Raw genomic sequence first — 19,551 nt, 5'->3', positions numbered from 1 at the left:
ATAGAAGAATGCCATGAAGTAGTTTAACATACCAATAAGTATATATAGGCGTTAGACAAAAAGGAGGTTTAGGCTGTAATAAAGAACAAAGACCATGTATTTGAGCAAAAGGACTGCAATCTGGGAGTCACAGATTCAGATAGCTAACTAAATTTTCCTCCAAAGAACACAAAGAAAGGCAGGGTTTTATAAAGGCAAACCTGAAAATGTGGTTTCCATTTAGGTCCTCCACACAAATAAAGGATTCAGGCTAGGTTAACCAAGGATTGGTTGGGTAATATGCAAATAGAGAATGTTGGTTGGTGATATGGATCGCTTCCTTTCTAGATGCAGTTTGCAAATGGTCCTAGGGAGAAAGCAAAGTCCGGGGGTGGTCTTGCGGTAAGATTAAAAGTTCAAAAGTTCATGAGTGGGGTGTGCATGAAGCAAGCTTCTTTATGGCCTCCTGGGTCCATTTTAGTTCCTTTAACAGAAATGACTCTATCTTGGTAATTTTTGTTCACATAAGATAGAGGCCTGAAGCAATTGCTCCATGAAACTAATTTAAGCAAGTGCTGGTACTGAGAACCTTTTTTAATTGCTCCCTCTGGAAAGGGAGACTGGTAGCTGTTACAAGGCACTAGGATAATGGCGTAGAGCAGTTAATTGGTATTTTGTTTTGACTGTTTTCCTCTGAATAAGGCTAAAATGTATTACAAATGATTTTTAAAATCACTGTATACTGACTAATCTTGCAGTGTTTAGACTCTGCATATATCTCATTCCAGTATATATCTTTGAAAAATCACTTTAAAAAGTCCCAATAAAATTATTATATAAAAATATTAAATTATAATAGTATTGATGTAGTTATGGCAAAGAATTTACAGCGTTGCTGATAACCTGTAAGAAAGAATGGCAGTCCCAAATAATGTGAATAAATACCTGGTCAATTTATCGAAATGAAAATAACTTATACAATTATTATATCAAATCAGGTTTTAAAAGTAAATTAATTATCATGGATATAAATTTCCTAAATAACAAATGTATACGTTTTATTATTTTTGGTTATCAAAGATGTTGATTAAAAGATAAGAATAAAAAAGAACATTAAGTTTTAATAATATACATTATAAAAATTTTTGAATATGAGTAAATTATTATAGCTAATTCATACTAAATTTTAATTTGATGCTGTTAACTTTTATGTTTCTTGACACAATTTAAAATTACAACACAAAATAAGTTTGAAGATGTAAAGTATATTATAATGTACTATATAAAAAATTAATCTACAAAGTTGTAGCATTCCAATGGTATGATGAAAATACATACATATGATAGAAAGATATATACAAGATAGATATACATATAATGATACACAGTTATCTGAAGAAAATACTACATCTAATTTACATTTTATTCCCAAAGGTTGGTAAGAGTTCTTAGAACATTATTGTTCATAATTATTTTCAATGAATAGCAATATTGTTCATAAGTGTTTATTAGATAGTTAAAAGAAACAAATAAATGACTACTTTTTGAAGAACTTGGGTAAATATTGCTTCTGGTCTGCTAGTAAGTGCTAGCTGATTTTAAAATTAGTAAGCAAGAAATAAATGAATATCAATTATGAAAAACTTTGAAACAACTCATCATGCTTCATTTGGTCATTTGCTTTATTGTTATAGATATGTATGGCTTTGAAGGTGATGTAATTTGCCTGTTATACCATGATGAGCTTCCCTAATAATTTTTCCCAGATTATGTGACATAAGAATATCAATGATTAATGGTGTTTCTCAGAGTATAATCGCATTTAGATTACATCTGGGGAGACAACATATTTAATCAATAATACTACAAATCATGGAACAGATAGTACATTATTATACAAAATGAACACTTTCTTAAAAACATGATAGAGAGCAAACTCTTCTCTGTTGTAGTTACGAATTAGAATCAACAATCTCCGATGTGCAAATAACAAGTTTCACTACATATTTATTTGTAACGAAATTCAAGTTCTATTTTGAACTTCATTCATTAAATAAGTAAAAAATTAATCATAGTCAATTTGGAATTTCCTTAATTTAGTAACACTGTGTACAAGGATCCAGTAGGTTTATAAAGAGTCAGGGCATAGGGTGGTAATTACCTGAATTATAATCAATTTATACACCTATAAGGTAATGAAAAATTCATCCTGTCTTGGTCCATCCCTTTTAGTAAGCCATGTCTTTTCGTGTTTCCATGGTTCCATTAATTTAGGAAGCCACAGAGGAGTCACAAAAACGTATCTGCTGCTATGGTGTAATTCTGGGGCAGATGGAAGTTCTGCCAGATGCTCAGTGGCCCTCTACAGCTACACAATGAATCCATGGACTCTCTAGATCTTGCTGTCAACTTCCACAGCTTCTCTGGTGGAAGATTTCTTCATGCGTACCTATTTCAGTGCTTTTCTAGAAAGTATAAATTAGGGTATCTCTCCCCCTATCTATTGAATACTTCCACTATCTTTTATAAACTTCCTTTAATCTCTCTTACCCTCTGAGCATAGGAATCTTTTTCTAGTCACAGAGAAAAATGCCTTACTGAAAATTTTCATGTTTTCTTATCTTAGGTGCTCCCTATCTAAGATGCTCCCTATGTGAGGTGCTCCCTATGCGATGTGCCAGGCATACCAAACATATTAATGAGTTGGAGTGTGGGAAAGCACCAGTCAAGAGATTACCAGAAAACTAGTTCTTTGACCATTTAAGAACTTCTCCCCAGGGCACTCAGTATAGAATAAATCATACGATGGAAATAAAAGGAAAGGATAAGGGGAAGTTTTACAAGAAGAAGAAATTAGCTGATATTTCAAAAATAGTGTTGCTGGTTACAAAGAATACATACAGGATAACTATAAATGTTTTACCTTTAATAATCTGCAGTATAAGTGGATTTACCATTAGATCAAAAGAGGAAATATATTTAAATTTTATTTATTCAAAACCACACATAAAAAAACAAACATTTCAGATAAAATTATTGGCTTTTTCTTTTTTTATTGAAAATACTCTATTATTATTATTGAATAAATTATATCATTTTAAAGAGCTGGAAGCACAGAAGAAAATCATAGGATTATAATAATTTTAAATTTGCTAATATGTTTTGAAATAGATTTGATTTTAGGATATTATTTTTCTGCCTTTAAAGAATTAAGAAAATAGTGTAAGCTTTCTTGACTACAAATAATTTGGTCAGGAAATTCAAGTGCTTTCTTTTTTGGTTTTTGTACCTCATTGGATTGCTTTTTGCCCTAAAAGTTGTTGCCTTTCTAATACAAAGAAAAAAGCAACTACTTTACCAGACAGCAACTAGCAGTAGTCTCAGCTTTTATTTTTTTCATTTAGGAAGATCTGTATGTAATTTAGAAATGCAGCCCCTTGAGAAGTAAGTGCTCTAAAAAGAAAACCCTGGTTCATCCAACTCAGTGTTATCAAGGATTTGTAATGGCCCTCGAGATACAATGTACGCTTCCTCCGTAAAAACTGAAAACACTTTAAGTATGGATTAATTGAAAAATGGCTAAGTAATTTTAGTCACATTCACATAGTGGAATATTATATTGCTATTTTCAATGATATAAGCAAAGATATTAAAATAGCTTTGGGTGTGCTAATGCTGTAAGTTTAAGCAGAATTATTAGGATAAGTGTATATGTACAAAGGCATATATAATTCACTCTGTTGAGATGAGTGATTGATAGAGTATATTAGTACTGTATAATGTTAACTTTCTTAAAATAGAAAAGCAGATTGGAGTTAAAATAGAAAGCACATTAGAGTAAGATAAAACAAATCACAAGTTGTCTTTTCTTTTTACCTTCTATTTTCTAAGTTTTCCCTAATCTTTATTTACTACCTTTAAAATATCAACTGATGTTTATGCTTCTTCTTTAGTATTGTCAGAATTGTTAATAAGTTCTGAAATATATGAAGCAGTAAAATAAGAGACCAGGATAACCTAAATATTGTAAAAATTATACAATAATAAAAAAAGTATATAAATGCTGGTTATACTATTTACTCATTTTGTTCAGACTTAAGTAATTAATAATGTGCTATCTCCATGTTTCTTAAACCTGCTTACAATGTTAACAGCCATTAACACATAACACATTAATGGTATAAATAACAAACATCTTTATATTTTTTCCAACTTTTATTCACACTTTTAGTATCTAAAAAGAACAGCTGTGTCTGCCATGGGAGGTACAGGCATATTAATACATTCCCTTTTCAATTTCATCTTTAAACATGTGAAACATATACTGATTGTTGATTGAAATTGATAGATTTAAATTTATAAATGCAAATAATATTTTTTAATCTTCTTTCAAAGGGATTTTTTTCCTATGAAATTCTAGCATATTCTAGCACAATAGCACTATTTAAAATTACACTTTATTAGACTATTACCTGGTACTAAAGTATGACCAATTTAATCAGAGTTCTCCTCAATAAGTATCTGAATACTTATAATTGGAATGTAACAATAGATTCTGTAATATAAAGCAAATAGTTCAACCATAAATTTTGACTGATTTTTTTACAAACAAATTATCCCATGATGTCAGGTGTGCGACTGACAATTGTTATCAGGAACACTATGCATGTATTACCTCATTGAACCCCACAAAGACTCATGTGATAGGTACTAATATCTCTGCTTTGGAGATGAAGAAACTGAGAGGGTTCACTATTTATTAAAAGTAAAATGACTGCTATATAGAAAAATGCCTTATTTATTAGAGAGTATTAGCCACTTTGCCCTAATTCTCTTTGTAAAACTCATTTAAAATGTTGGTCCTCAGATTTTCATCTATTGAAGTTGATTGTCAGTTTAAATATGGCCACAAATTACATATCTCCAATGTGCTTTCTACCTACAATGAGTCTTTAGTTGTAAAATATATTTAATGTAAATAAAAAAATACCTCTTTCTGGGTTCTCTGTAGGTTTTTTTTTTTGGCATGTTTACCTGTTTTGGTGCACAAAACATGTTCAATAAAGTGTATAAGAATAATTATTTTACTATATAATTCTTCCCCTGCCCTTCCAGATTTTCGTTTGCCTCAATAAAACATCACTAGATCTAGATCTGATAAAATTCCTGGATGATAAAATATGATATTACAACAATTTGATAGAATATGCCCATGTTAATCTCTTTATATTATGTGACTGTAGAGATGTATTCATTTTATATTTTAAAAGTAATATAGCCCTTCACCAACCCATCCTTATTTTAAACACAAGGAACATATAAGAAAACTAAACTTTCAATTACATTTACTTTAAGTTTTGTATCTCAAATATTCATATTTAACCTATTTGAAAGGACTTATTCAACATCTTGTGTTGTGCTCTTGCATAAAGAACAATGCTTAAATTAGATCTGCTTTGTAATATTAAGAGCAGAGAAGGAAAATCAGGTAAATCAAAATAAGTTATCTTAAATGAATAAATACCATATAAAAGAGTTAACAGAACCATTCACCTGTGTGTCAGTGAAGCTATCTTCATTCAAATATAATGCAGTCTTTAAGGGAAAAAAACTGGCTTGTTAATTTATACAAAGCATAAAGTATTACTTATAAAAAGTGCCTTATCTTGTTACTAATAACAGAGTATGTTTCTAATGTATTTGGTGCATATTTAAAAATCTATTTGAGAAGAAAGATGTTACAAATCATTTATGATTGTGGCCATTAGCAAAATGATCCATAAAATAATCTTGGTTAAATGGTGATGAACATCGATGACAGGTCTGAAAATGAGGACAACCTATAATATTTTTTTTTCATGATTCCAGTGATTCTTTCAAAGTTATTATAAAGTTCTTATGTTTTATCTCCTTCATCCCTCTTAAATATAATCATGATATCATTCATGATTTTAAATAACATTAAAAAATGTTATCTCATTAATATGACTTACACTGAATTATGATATATTGGTAATAACGATAGAAAAAGTGTATGAGAAATATGAACACATTTGAGTAAAACTTTATGATATAATTTGTCTTTCAAAGTAAGTATAAAATGAAAAGTTTTCTAACTTTAATAGATTTCATGGAGACATAAAAAAATGTTAAAAGTATACATGAAAATAGATAGATAATGGCATTATTACCTCTATTTTTTAAGCATACAGTTGAAATGCAGAGAGGTTTTTTTTTTAAGTAACTACACTGAACATACTATGAGATATTTTTAATCAGCAAAAAGTATCAACTTTCTTTCATTACTCCTTAAAGTGAAGGATGTTTTTATTTGTTCTCTATTTGGCTTACAGTATTTTCAGTACTTAATAACATGTGCACCTTTGTACTCATGTTGGTTTAATGCCACGTGCTTTGACAACTTTAATCAAATATTTATTTAATTTTTTTATGAGTCTGGGATAGAAACTAGAGGAAGAAAGCAGAAAAAAGACACAGCCATGCCTGTTCCACATATACCCTTGTTCTCATCAGCATTCACAAGACGCTCTCAATATTGTCAGTCCTAACCCCAATTTGGCTAAATATGAAAACACATGGCTCTCCAACTAATGGGCTGCCTGGAATAAGTTCACTCCAGGTGCACATCAGAGTATAATCCTGAATTAGCCTTAGGTCAAATTTCTCTAAAGGTTGGACAAAGTAAATTCCATGGAGGTTTGTTTGGACTTCAGTCCATTCATTCTTCTTGATCCTCTATAATGGAATGTAGGGCTGAAACAGAACATCAGAAAGCCATCTACCTGGACACTATCATCTTGCCTGCCCTGCTTCTCTGTCATTGCTTTTTATGAACTGTACTGTGGCACTATACCATCAGCATTTATTGAGGACATTATGGGAAGTGTGGTTATGTATCAGATCAGTAGGATCCATTTATATTCTCATACTAGCCTTAGTTTGACCAGATAGTTTTAGGCAGTTATAAGGAGAAACTATCAGAGATGAAGGAAACAAAGTATTATGTTATACTCAAATAGAGAGAAAATAGGGCCAAATGTAGCTAACTTCACCATTAATGTAAAATAAAACCCTAATTAGTTGAGATGAGAAAGGAGTCAAAAGACCTTCAAAGAGTCTACCATATAGTGGTTGTGGTAATGAAACCTACTTATCTACCCAATATTTTAAAGTGTTCATTCTAGATTGGTAAGCGTCAGTGGCTTATACGAATTTCATAAAAATTGATGTCTTACTTTTTGTGAGTTCACAAAGATTACTATTTGTATTACTGCCAAATTTTTAAAGTATATTCACAAAGAAATTGTCTTAAAAACAATTTGCTGAAGTAGAACAGGAATCATCTAGTAATCAATACATCTATATCAAATGTCTTGTGGGGAGGTACTTAAATGATTAAATAACCTTAATGACACATCTGGTAATCAAGATATATGCTCAGTATTGGCTCTATAATGTGCAGTCATACGCTTAGGTTCACTGAAGACTGTATTTCCCATTACCATACAAGGTAAAATTCTAACTGCGTTAACATTTAAAACATGCGAATTTTTTAAAGATTTTATTTATTTATTTTTAGAGTGGGAAAAGGAAGGAGAAAGAGAAAGAAAGGGAGAGAAACACCAATGTGTGGCTGGCTCTTGAGTGCGCTCCACTGGGGACCCGGCCCACAACCCAGGCACGTGCCCTGACTGGGAATCCCACCAGCGACCCTTTGGTTTGCAGGCCTGTGCTCAATCCACTGAGCCACGCCAGCCAGGGCAAAAAAAAAGTGTAGTTTTTTTCACAACACTATATTGTAACTTTATAATCAAATATGTTTCATGTGACTGAATATCTCAAAAGAAAAATTGCTTATATATGTTGTTAATGTATTCACGTATTTTACTCAAAAACAAAATTTAACTAAAGAGATATAGTAAATGCAACATATTTATATAGATTTTTAAGAAGTGAAAAAAGATGCAACTTTCCACTACAAATAACATTGTTAATTACAGGACCTTTCATTACTGAGTCCACAATACAGTTATCAAGCTGCGGCTGTAAGATGAATTGTTTTATTTCATAATCAAGAGCAGATCAAGAATGCGGAATTGGCTTTGTAGTCTTTTATAAAATCCTGAATTTTGCCACATACTAATAATTCTATCTTTTTTGTCTTAGGAAAAATGGTGAAAGTAATTAACTTAAGCAGTAAAATGAGACTTTAGAAACTGATTAAATATTATAATAGATTATATCTTGTTGTAAGGAGAAAAAACTATTAAGAAGATAAAAGTGAATTAAGACTAGGAAAGCTGGCTAGTTGATGCAGTAATACCTGCCTAATTTGGAAAGTAGAGGTTGATGTGAGGATATCCAAATTACTGAAAAAGAAAAAACGTTGAAATTGTCAAGTGAGAAGAAGTTTTGTCTTATGCATGAAGTAATTTCAACAATACACTTGGATCCAATATAATATATAATAAATACAAAAATGTCTCAAAGTGCAGCAAACTATTTTTAAGTATTATTAGATATTAAGTAACTGAATTAATTTATGAATAATACAACAATGAATAAACACAGTTTCTAACATCAGAGGGCTTACAATGTTACAAGAGAGATAGTAAACAGATATTGACAGGATTAATAATTATAATCGTGAATAATGTTAGCAAGAAGTTTGTGTCTTGAAACGGGAGATGCAACTTAGACTTTGAGGAAAGAGAAATCTTCCCTATAGAAGTGACTCATGAGGTAAAACTAGGTAATGAAAAGCATAAAGTGGTTAAACTGGGAGATTAGAGTTCATGGAAGGAAGTGATGATGTGTGCAAGGCTGAGGCCCTAGGGAATGGGGCCTTAAGCTCTGTGAAGGACTTTAAACATAATATCAAAAGCAGCTGAGAGGCAACCAAAGAGTGCTTAGAGAGGAAATGACTTAATCAGATATCTGTTTTCAAGATATCACTCTATGTGGGAAATGAATTGGAGAGTGACAAAAATGAATGAAAAGGCCAGAGTACAGTAGTCCTGATAAGAAATGGTGACAGCATGGATGGAACTGGAGAATATTATGCTAAATGAAATGAGCCAACTGGTAAAAGACAAACATATGATCTCACTTACAAGAGGAATCTAATGAACAAAATAAACTAACGAGCAAAATAGAACCAAAGGCATGGGAATGGAACAGACTGACAGAGCCAGCAGAGAAGGGGGAGGGGTGTGATGGTGAAAAGAAGGGGAAGGGACTAGTCAAAGAACATGTGCGAATGGCCCATGGACATGGACAGCAGTGTGGGGACTGACTGCGGGGCGGGGCGGGGGCTGGCCAGAGGAGGGCGAAGGGGAAAAAGTTGGGACACCTGGAACAGAGTAACAATAAAACAATAAGGCTAAAAGAAAAAGAAAACAGAAATGCAGGGTTAGGTTTTTACAAATATATAAAAATAAATAAAAATGGATAAAATTTAAAGAAGTTGGAAAGTACAATTGATAGAACTAAGTTTTTGAGTAAATGTGGGCAATGATAAAGGAAGGAGGTACAAATATTACTCCATCATTACTGGCTCAAATTTCTGGCTGTATTGCCGTATCATTTAGTAAGGTATCATAAACAGGGAGAAAGAGATATTTGGATATCCAATATTTTAAAAGACAGCTTTTAATATATTAAGTGACGATTTTGAAATAATGGCACATACAGGTCTGAAGCTTGGAAAAGACATACGATACAGAGATACACATTTAAGTGTAACAGTTGAGTGTATAATGTTTTAAGCTCTGGAAATTGATGAACTCCAATAGAAAGGCTAAAATGTGAGAAGACATGAGGAGCTATAGCTAAGCCCTGAAGTTACAATACTTGGAAACTGGATTGAAGACAATGGACTAACATCAACCACAGCCCGAAATGGAGCAGGCAAATCATAGGTACAGAGGAATAATGTTGTACCACGGAATCAAGAAAAGAGAGTGCAGGAGAAGCAGTCCTTGCCCTAGGTGGGTTGATGATGCAAATAAACAGGGTGCCCAAACTGTCCACTGAAAGGTAATTTATTAGAGACTTTAGCAAGAACCAACTGTTTTGGTAAGCTGATATAAAAGAGTGTTGGATTAGATGTGTCACAGAGTGGTCGGGATATGAGGAAATGCAACCATAAAATATAAATAAGACTTTAAAGAAGTTTGTCAGTGAAGGATGGGTGGAGATTAACGACTGCATGAAGTGAATATCAATTCAAGGCCGTAAAATCTGGAAATGGATAACCTGGGTTTGGACACTGGCTCTCCTAGTTCCTAGTTGCAGTCTCGTGTAAATTACTTAATCTTTCTGTGCCTCAATGACTTCATTTTAAAACTGGTAACAATAATAACACTATCAGGTTTTGTGGAAAAAAAAATTCTGACATGATTAGAGTACTTAAAACCTTACCTGATATATAGTGAATACTATAAATGTTTTTTATTGCTTAGTTCAAGATGTAAAAATCTTTAGTACGCTCAAATGTTGATTGGTAAAATCCAATATAGGAGAAAAAAAGAAATATATTTATTATTATATTTAGGGGAGCGATTATTGATGATTCTAATCATCTTATTTTTACTTAAGGGAAGATTCTATTTTTATGAGCCTTTTATTACTATTATAATAAAAATACTAAATATTATTTTAGAAAAATAATAAAAGTCATAAAATATGTACATTACATATGTTGGGAAAAGAATGACAATGATAAAAATTAGTATTATAGTAGTCTACTTTTGTTGAAAACCTTATATATATATAGTCTTATATGTATATAGGCATGCATATATATATAATATTTGCCAAAATGTTAACAGTAGCTAGTTATAGATGTTAGGGTTATAGAGGTTTTTATTTAATTTTCTAAGCTCATGTTTATTTTCTACATTTTCTGCAATTAGTATTATTTTTTGTAAGTGGAAAATGCTGTTTGAAAATATTTTTCTCTGGAGCTAGAAGTCTATAAATTAGGGTTTGATCAGAACCCAAAGCTATTTAGCTGACACTGAAGAACTGAACCTGGGCCATCAATCTTGGGCCACTGAGTTGGCACCAGTCTTTCTATCCATATCCCTGAAGTAGAAGCAAAAATCTTGTTAGCTACGTTTTGTTATCCAAACAATCTTCATAAAATGCAAATTTGGATATGCCAAGCTCCTACAATGACTCTCCTCTTTTATAAATAAAATAGCCCACTTGTAAGCCCCACCACATGCATTCAGAAGTGGGGAATTAAGTGAATATGCTTTTTCTCTCACGGTTTGATATTCTTCATTTTTCAGTTTACTTCCTCACATGCTCTTCCTTTCTTTTCCCACCTATCTTTCAAAAAACTGTTTTTGTTAGCTAATGCTCCCAAAGCATACTACAGTAATTTTCTCTTTATGTAGGTCTTCTTTATGTAAGGTCTAGCTTCTTAGCCATTTAAATACAATGGAAAGTATACATACACACCCTCGCATACACACAATTTCTATATCTAATCTTGCTCAGTACATTTTGTTGAAGTACATTACTTTGAAGTAAACTTGTGTTCAGTAAACCTAAAGATTCTAAAGATCACTTCTGGTCAAGATGGAGGCATAGGCAGACACATTTTGCTTCCTCATGTAACCACAAAAAGAAGTACAACTAAATCTCAAAACAGGTAACACCCAAAACTCTCAGAAAATTGAACTGAATGGAAGTCCAACAACCAAGGATTTAAAGAAACCACATTCATCCAAACAGGTAGGAAGGGTGGAGTCAGGAGGAAAGGTGTAGTGTGGTGAGTAGAGGGGCAGTGGTGGCAGAATGGGCACCGGTGGTCCCACATTCACATGTGGTAGATAAAAATCTGGAAGGATACCTTGGTAATGAGAGATCCCAGCCCCAGGCCAGACCACACAGCCCAGGGTTCCAGGGCCAGGAAGATAAATCCCCATAACTTCTGGCTGTAAAAACTAGTGGGGTTTGTGGTAGTGGAAGAAAATGCTGGATTTCCAGGAAACTTACTTAAATGGCCTGCACAGACTTAAAACATATGGAATTCCATCCACTCTGGGATTCAACACCAGGGCAACAGCTGGAAGGGTGCCAGCTGCATACTAGAAGTGGGTGAAGTGACTGGAAACAGGGTGAGTGCCGGCCAAACCTCCAGAAGCCAACAGCAGCATAATCCCTTCTTTGTGGCCTCCCCCAATACACAGTCACAAAGCAGGGAAGCTGGTTGCCCCACCCTAGTGATTACGTAAGGCTCTTCCCCACACAATTCATAGGTGTCTTTTCTCCATAGGCCATGCAACTAAGACAGGGAGTCAAAGCAGCTCTACCTAAAACACAGAAACAAACACAGGGAGGCTGCCAAATTGCGGAAACAAAGAAATATGGCCCAAATGAAAGAAAATAACAATACTCCAAAGAAAGAACTAAATGAAACAGAAATAGACAACTTATCAGATGCAGAGTTCAAAACATTGGCAATCAGGATGCTCAAAGAACTTATTGAGTATGGCAACAACATAAAGAAAGAAATGAAGGTTACACTAAGTGAAATAAAGAAATGTCTACAGAGAACCAACAGTGAAGGGAAGGGAGCTAGAATTCAAATCATAAGGAAGAAATAACCATTCAACCAGAACAGAAAGAAGAAACAAGAATTCAAAAAAATAATAATAATAGTATAAGAAGACTCTGGGACATCTCCAAACATGCCAACATCTGAATTATAGGGATGCCCAAAGGAAAAGAGGAAGAACGAGAAATTGAAAACTTATTTGAAAAAATAATGAAAGAAAACTCCTCTTACTTGACAAATCCAGGAAGCAGAGTCCCAAACAAGTTGGACCCAAAGAGTACCACACCAAGACACATCATAACTAAAATGCCAAAGGTTAATGATAAAGAGAGAATCTTAAAAGCAGCAAGAAAAAAGGAGTTAACCTCAAAGAAGTTCCCATAAGACTATCAGCTGATCTCTAAAAGAAACTTAGCAGGGACTGGCCAGAAGTATTGAAAATGATGAAAAGCAAAGACCTACAATCTAGATTACTCTATCCAGCAAAGCTATCATTTAGAATAGAAGGACAGATAAAGTGCTTGCCAGTCAAGGTAAAGTTAAAGGAGTTCATCATCACCAAGCCATTATTACATGAAATGTTTAAGGGACTTATTTAAGAAAAAGAAGAAGATCAAAACTATAAACATTAAAAAGGCAACAAATTCACAACTATCAACAACTGATTCTAAAAACAAACAAACAAAGCAACTAACCAAAACAGGAACAGAATCAGGTATGGAGGTCATTTGTAGGTCATCAGCTGAGAGGGGGAAGAGGGAGAATGAGGGAAAATGTTCAGGGATTGAAAACCATAATTTGTAGGTACAAAATAGACAGGAGGATGTTAAGAATAATATGGGAAATGCAGAAGCCAAAGAACTTACATGTATGACCCATGGACATGAACTAAGGGGTGGGGATTGCTGAAGGGAAAGGAGGAACCAGGCAGAAGTGGTAAATTTTACCATTGGGACAAATGTAAAAACACAATCAATAAAATATACTTTTTTTAAAAAAAGATTCTAAAGGTCTGTGAAGATGTTAAAAGTATTAAACTTTCAAAAGAACTGTTAAACAAAAAAGAACATTCCTATACATTTATGCCAGGGAAGAATCTAGAATTTGTTTTACTTTATTTTTGAGTTTTTAGAAAGAGAGAGGAAGGTGGAGAGAGAGACAGACAGAGAGTGACAGAGACAGACACTGACTTGTTGTTTCACCTACCCGTGCATTCATTAGCTATTTCTTACATGAGCCCTCACCAGGAATTGAACCCAAAACCTTGGTGTATTGCGATGATGCTCTAACCAACTGAGCTAGCTGGCAAAGGCCTAGAATTCACTCAGATAAAAGGATTTAGATAGGAAAGATTAAACTTTAGAATGGAAGGTAGAGTCACAGACTAAGTTCATTAGGATCATAACTGTCCTTCAATGAATAATTATACCTAAACCTCAATGGAAAGGAAGTCTTCTCACTAGTAACACTGAAAACTAAATTGAGAAATGAGAGTGTACCAACTGATCCAACCATAGTGCAGGTAAACAGGATAGCAACCATCTTAGGAAATGCAATTAGAGTATACCTCAGAAGAGTACAAGGTCAAATACTGTTAGATCCACTCCAGATTGAATCTCAAACCATTTTAGCTGGTGACTCACCTGCTTATATCACATCATTTTCTCATGAATACAATGATAATTACATAACTATCTTACTCTGTCATTTTTATGAAACAAAACTGAAAAATCAATCCTTTTGTCTTTTATATGGCCATCATTTGTCAAATCTTGAATAATTCTTTTTTAAACTTAGTGGGGAGACATTAGTTAATAAAATCATATAGGTTTCAAGTATACATGATACAGCATCTGTCTATTGCACTGTACACCCACCACCCAAAGTCAAATCTTCTTCTGTCACCATATATTTGACCCCCTTTACCCTTTACTGACCCTCCTTCCCCTTCTTCTGGTAACTACTGTAATGTTGTCCGTGTCTATGAGATTTTATCTTGTTTATTTATTTGTTGCTTTCAGTTCTATCTCCCTCATATGAGTAAAATCAAATGGTTCTTGATTTTTTTTCCTGAGTAACTGATTTCATTTAGCATGATAATCTCAAGATCCATCCATGTTGTCGCAAATGGCAGTATTTCATTTTTTCTTACAGCTGAGTATTATTCCACTATAACCTAAACTAACAAGACAGGTTCTTCCTCCTCTTCCCCTGAAAAAAATTGTAAATTACTTAAAAACAAGTAGAACTGTGTAAAAAAAGTTATGATTCAAATACATACACCACAGACAGGTTTATAAAGATCAACTTATAAATCAGCCACATGCCTTGCCTTCATATCAGTCAAATTCATGAGATTCTTCCTCAATTTTGGTGAAACTGGTCAGGAGAGCCAGCAGGAAACTACCATTAGTTTACGAACAGCCAATTTTAACTTATTCTAATCTGTCAATTAGATTCTAAGCCATATGGAGTCTTGGATTTATGTATATTTTTGTAACTCCATTATTTCCCAAAGAGACACTTGCCTGGTTAAATCTCAATGTGATAAAAACTGAACAATTAACACAAGACAAAACACAAAAACGAAACAGTAAAATAAGAGAGGAAAGTAAAGTAAAACAATAACTCAAAAGTTGAGTGAGCTTTCCATTTGCCTGAGCTTTCCATAAGTCAAGACAAAAAAAAAAAGGAATTGGTTTGTTCAAGTGGTAGGGGGAAAATAAAAACACTAGGCTAACATGTGTAACATATTCATTATATTCATGTTTAGTGTAAATACTTCACATGTAGAAGTTATTCATTAATCACAAATAATTGCTTTTTGGAGTAACTTGCTCAGATGACAGTATTCACTTTTCTTGCTTTATTTACTTAAAAAAATTTTTTTACTGTATTTGTGTCCATTACCACTTACTCTTTAAGTATATTTTATTGATTATGCTATTACAGTTGTTGCCCCATTTTTTTCTCCCCTTTATTCCCCTCCATTCTGCACCCCTCCCCACCAACATTCCCCCCCTTTAGTCCATGCCCATGGGTCATACATATAAATTCTTTGGCTTCCCCATTCCCTATATACTATTCTTAATCTTCCCCTGTCTGTTTTGTACCTACCAATTATGCTTCTTATTCCCTGTGCTTTTTCCCCCATTCTTCCCCCTCCCCATTCCTACTGATAACCCTCCATGTGATCTCCATTTCTGTGATTCTGTTCCTGTTCTGGTTATTTGCTTAGTTTGTTTTTGGGTTTTTTTAGGTTCTATTATTGACAGTTGCAAATTTGTTGTCATTTTACTGTTCATAGATTTTTATCTTCTTTTTCTTAAATAAGTCCCTTAAACATTTAATATAATAAAGGCTTGGTGATGATGAACTCCTGTAACTTTACCTTGACTGGAAAGCACTTTATCTGCCCTTCCAGTCTAAATGATAGTTTTGCTGGATAGAGTAGGTTGTAGGTCCTTGCTTTTCATCACTTTGAATACTCCTTGCCAGCCCTTTCATGCCTGCAATTTTTCTTTTGAGAAATCTGGTGACAGTCTTATGGAACTCCCTTGTTGGTAACTGTCTCCTTTTCTCTTGCTGCTTTTAAGATTTTTTCCTTATATTTAATCTTGGGTAATATAATTATGATGTGCCTTGGTGCGTGCTTCCTTGGGTCCAACTTCCTTAGGACTCTCTGAGCTTCCTGGATCTCCTGTAAATCCATTTCCTTTCTCAGACTGTGGAAGTTGTCCATTATTTTTTGAAATAAGTTTTTGATTTTTTCCTCTTCCTCTTCTCCTCTGGCACCCCTATGACTTGGATATTGTAACATTTAAAGCTTTCCCAGATGTTCCTAAGCCTCTCTTCATTTTATTGAATTCTTGTTTCTTCATTCTGTTCCAGTTTAATGTTTCTTTCTTTCTTCTGTTCCAAATTTCTGATTTGAGTCCCAGTTTCCTTCCCTTCACTCGTGCTTCCCTGTATATTTTTCTTTATTTCACTTGCATAGTCTTCACTTCTTCCTCTATTTTGTGACCATACTCAACCATTTCTGTGAGTATCCCGATCACCTTTGTTTTGAACTCTGCATCTGATAGGTTGTCCATGTCCTTGTTGCTTAGGTTTTTTTGTTGGAGTTTTGAGCGTTCTTTCATTTGGCCCATATTTCTTTGTCTTGGCACACCTGTTAAATTATAAGGGGAGGAGCCTTAGGTATTTGCCAGAGTGGGGCAACCCAGGTCACTGTGATGTGGCACTATGTGTGGAGAAGGGGTCTGAGAGGGAACAATGCCTCTTGCTTGGCTCTCTGCCCACTTTCAGTCACTTTCCCTGCTACCCATTAGCAAATTGGGCCCCTCTGGTGCTCATTCCCATGTGGGTGAGTTTCTGTACATTCTAGGACCTAGTGGGTCTCTCCAAAGAGCACTCTTGTGAGGCTGGGAGTTTCTCACGCCGCTGCAACCCCCATAAATTTTTACAGCCTGAGGTTTTTGAGGTTTTCTTTTCCTGTGCTGGAACCCTGGGTTGTGCAGTCTGTCTTGCTCTCCAGTTGTTCCTCCCAGTTTATCTGCACGCAAATGTGGGACCACCAGCCACGTTGCCCACCCACTCCTCCAGCCGCCACCTTGCCTCGAGTCCTCTCCACCCCTCCTACCAGTCTGATGAATGTTTCTTCTTCAATTCCTTGGTTGTTGGACATCCATACAGTTCAATTTTCTGGCAGTTCTAGATTTTTTGTTTGTTTTTAAATTTTTTGTTGTCCTTCTTTTGGTTGTGCAAGGAGGCAACATGTACCTATGCCTCCATCTGCGCTGGAAGTCTGTGTCCCTTAGCATTTAGTATCAGTATAGCCCCTCCCTCCCTAATCATCACACTGTTGTCCAGGTCCATGAGCCCTTTTTCCTTTTTTGCTCAATCCTTCCACCCTCCAACCTTCCCCACCACCGCTTAGCTGTCATCCTGCTCCCTATCGATGAACCTGTCTCTATTTTGCATGTTAGTTCAGTTTGTTCATTAGATTCCACATATAAGTGAAATCACATGGCACATGGCTTATTTTACTTAGCATAATGTCCTTCAGATCCATCTGTACTATTGCAAAGGGTAAAATTTTCTTCTTTTTTACAGATGAGTAGTATTCCATTATGTAAATGTCCCATAGTTATTTTATCCACTCATCTACTGATGGACATTTGGGCTGCTTCCATATCTTAGAGATTGTGAATAATGCTGCAATGAACATAGGGGTGCTTATTTTTTTCAAATTAGTGTTTTGGATTCTTTTGGATATATTACCAGAAATGGGACCATTGGGTCAAAAGGCCAATCCATTTTTCATTTTTTGAGGTATCTCCATACTGCTTTCCACAGTGGCTGCACTAGTCTGCGTTCCCACCAACAGTGCAAAAGAGTTCCCCTTTCTCCGCATCCACACCAGCACTTGTTCATTTTTTTATGATAGCCATTCTGACAGGTGAGACATAAAACTAATGAGAACCAATGGGATGTGTGTGTGTGAGAGAGAGAGAGAGATATACACATTTATTTTAAGGAACTGGCTCACATTATAGGGGCTGGCAGGCCTGAAAGCTGCACCATAGGCCAGCAGCCTGGTGACCCAGGGAAGAGCTGATGCTGTAGCTTGAGACCCAAAGCAGTCTGCAGACAGAATTCCTTTTTCCTCACAAGATTTCAGTATTTTTATCTTAAGTCCTTCAACTGATTGGAAGGGACCCTCCCATATTGTGTAGGGTAAGCTTCTTTGCTTGAAGTCTACTTATTTTAATGTTAATCTCATGTGAAAAGTATATTCACAGTAACATCTAGACTGGTACTTGATGAAATATTTTGTTTGGTACTGTGACCTAACCATGCTGACTTAGAAAATTAACCACCACATATAGTTAATATGATAGTAAAGCACATGGTAAATCTACTGTCCCATGCCATAAAATATCATTTTACTAATTTCCCACAAATATCTGTTTCAAGCCATTCACCAATATGATAGGACAGAATTGAGAAGGTTGATTTCCTGGAGGAGTAGTAGCTATACATGTATTCAGAGGAAAAGATAGTAGAACCAAGTTATTAACAACATAGGTACTAGATTTAGACACACCTTGATTTCAAATTCCAGTCTCTGCTATGGTCTATATGTGCTTGCCTGAGCAACTTTTTAACTTCTGTCAGTTTCTTCTTCTGTAAAATGCTACATAATACCTAATTCACAGAATTGTTATAGGAATAAGTATAGTAATCCTTATGAAGCTCATCATATGGATCTAAAATGATAAATTATAGTTGTTTTTATCAATATTTACAATTAGTAGATTGATGTTAAGAAATATTAATGTTAATATTAATATTCTGGAATAACAAAGAAGCTTTACTCCTGCCACAAAAAGACAGTAACTTCTGGAGCAGCTGGGTAAACATACACTTTCCTTGACTTTCTGTTATAGCTATAAAAGAAAAACAATCACCCAAATAAGAAGTATACTTTTAACGAGAATAAGTATGAGTAAAATAAAGAAAAAGAAATGAAAATAAAAGGATCAAACAAACAAAACAGAGTACTGAAGAAGTGCTGATCCACTGGTCCATGGGTTACTGTCAAGCCATTTTTTTTACTAGTCTTAACATAATGAAAACAAATTTTAAAATTAGTAAATTTTTTTCTAATCCTCTCCCAAGAATATGTTTACTGATTTTTGAGAGAGGGGAAGAAAGACAAACAGACATCGGTGGCATATGGGACAATGCTCCAACCAAGTAAACCAACTGAGCCAACCAGCAATGGCTACATTTAGTTTTTCATAAAACCAAACACTTTCAATTAAAGAATACTACTCTGAGATTATGCCCTTTCTATATTTTTGATATCCATACCTTTCCAAAATAATGATAATAGCATTTTGTCAGTTTGTTTTCCTTGTCTTTTCTTTCTCTGACTTTAGGTGGCAAAATAACAACTTGAAAAAGTTGAAGGA

General features: G+C 34.3%; 1 protein-coding gene across 1 annotated transcript in view; it reads right to left on the bottom strand.

Moving 5' to 3' along the window:
* The window catches only part of PCLO (piccolo presynaptic cytomatrix protein), a 304,144-nt gene that overhangs the window by 146,291 nt on the left and 138,302 nt on the right, over positions 1-19,551 (bottom strand). The gene's annotated exons all lie outside the window — the stretch shown is intronic.

The sequence above is a fragment of the Pteronotus mesoamericanus genome, unplaced genomic scaffold (assembly GCF_021234165.1).
Source record: "Pteronotus mesoamericanus isolate MK-2021 breed Mesoamerican mustached bat unplaced genomic scaffold, CSHL_Meso_final scaffold_85, whole genome shotgun sequence".
Lineage (NCBI taxonomy): Eukaryota > Metazoa > Chordata > Mammalia > Chiroptera > Mormoopidae > Pteronotus > Pteronotus mesoamericanus.
Note: the sequence above shows the minus strand (reverse complement) of the source record. Positions and strands in the feature narration are given on the sequence as shown.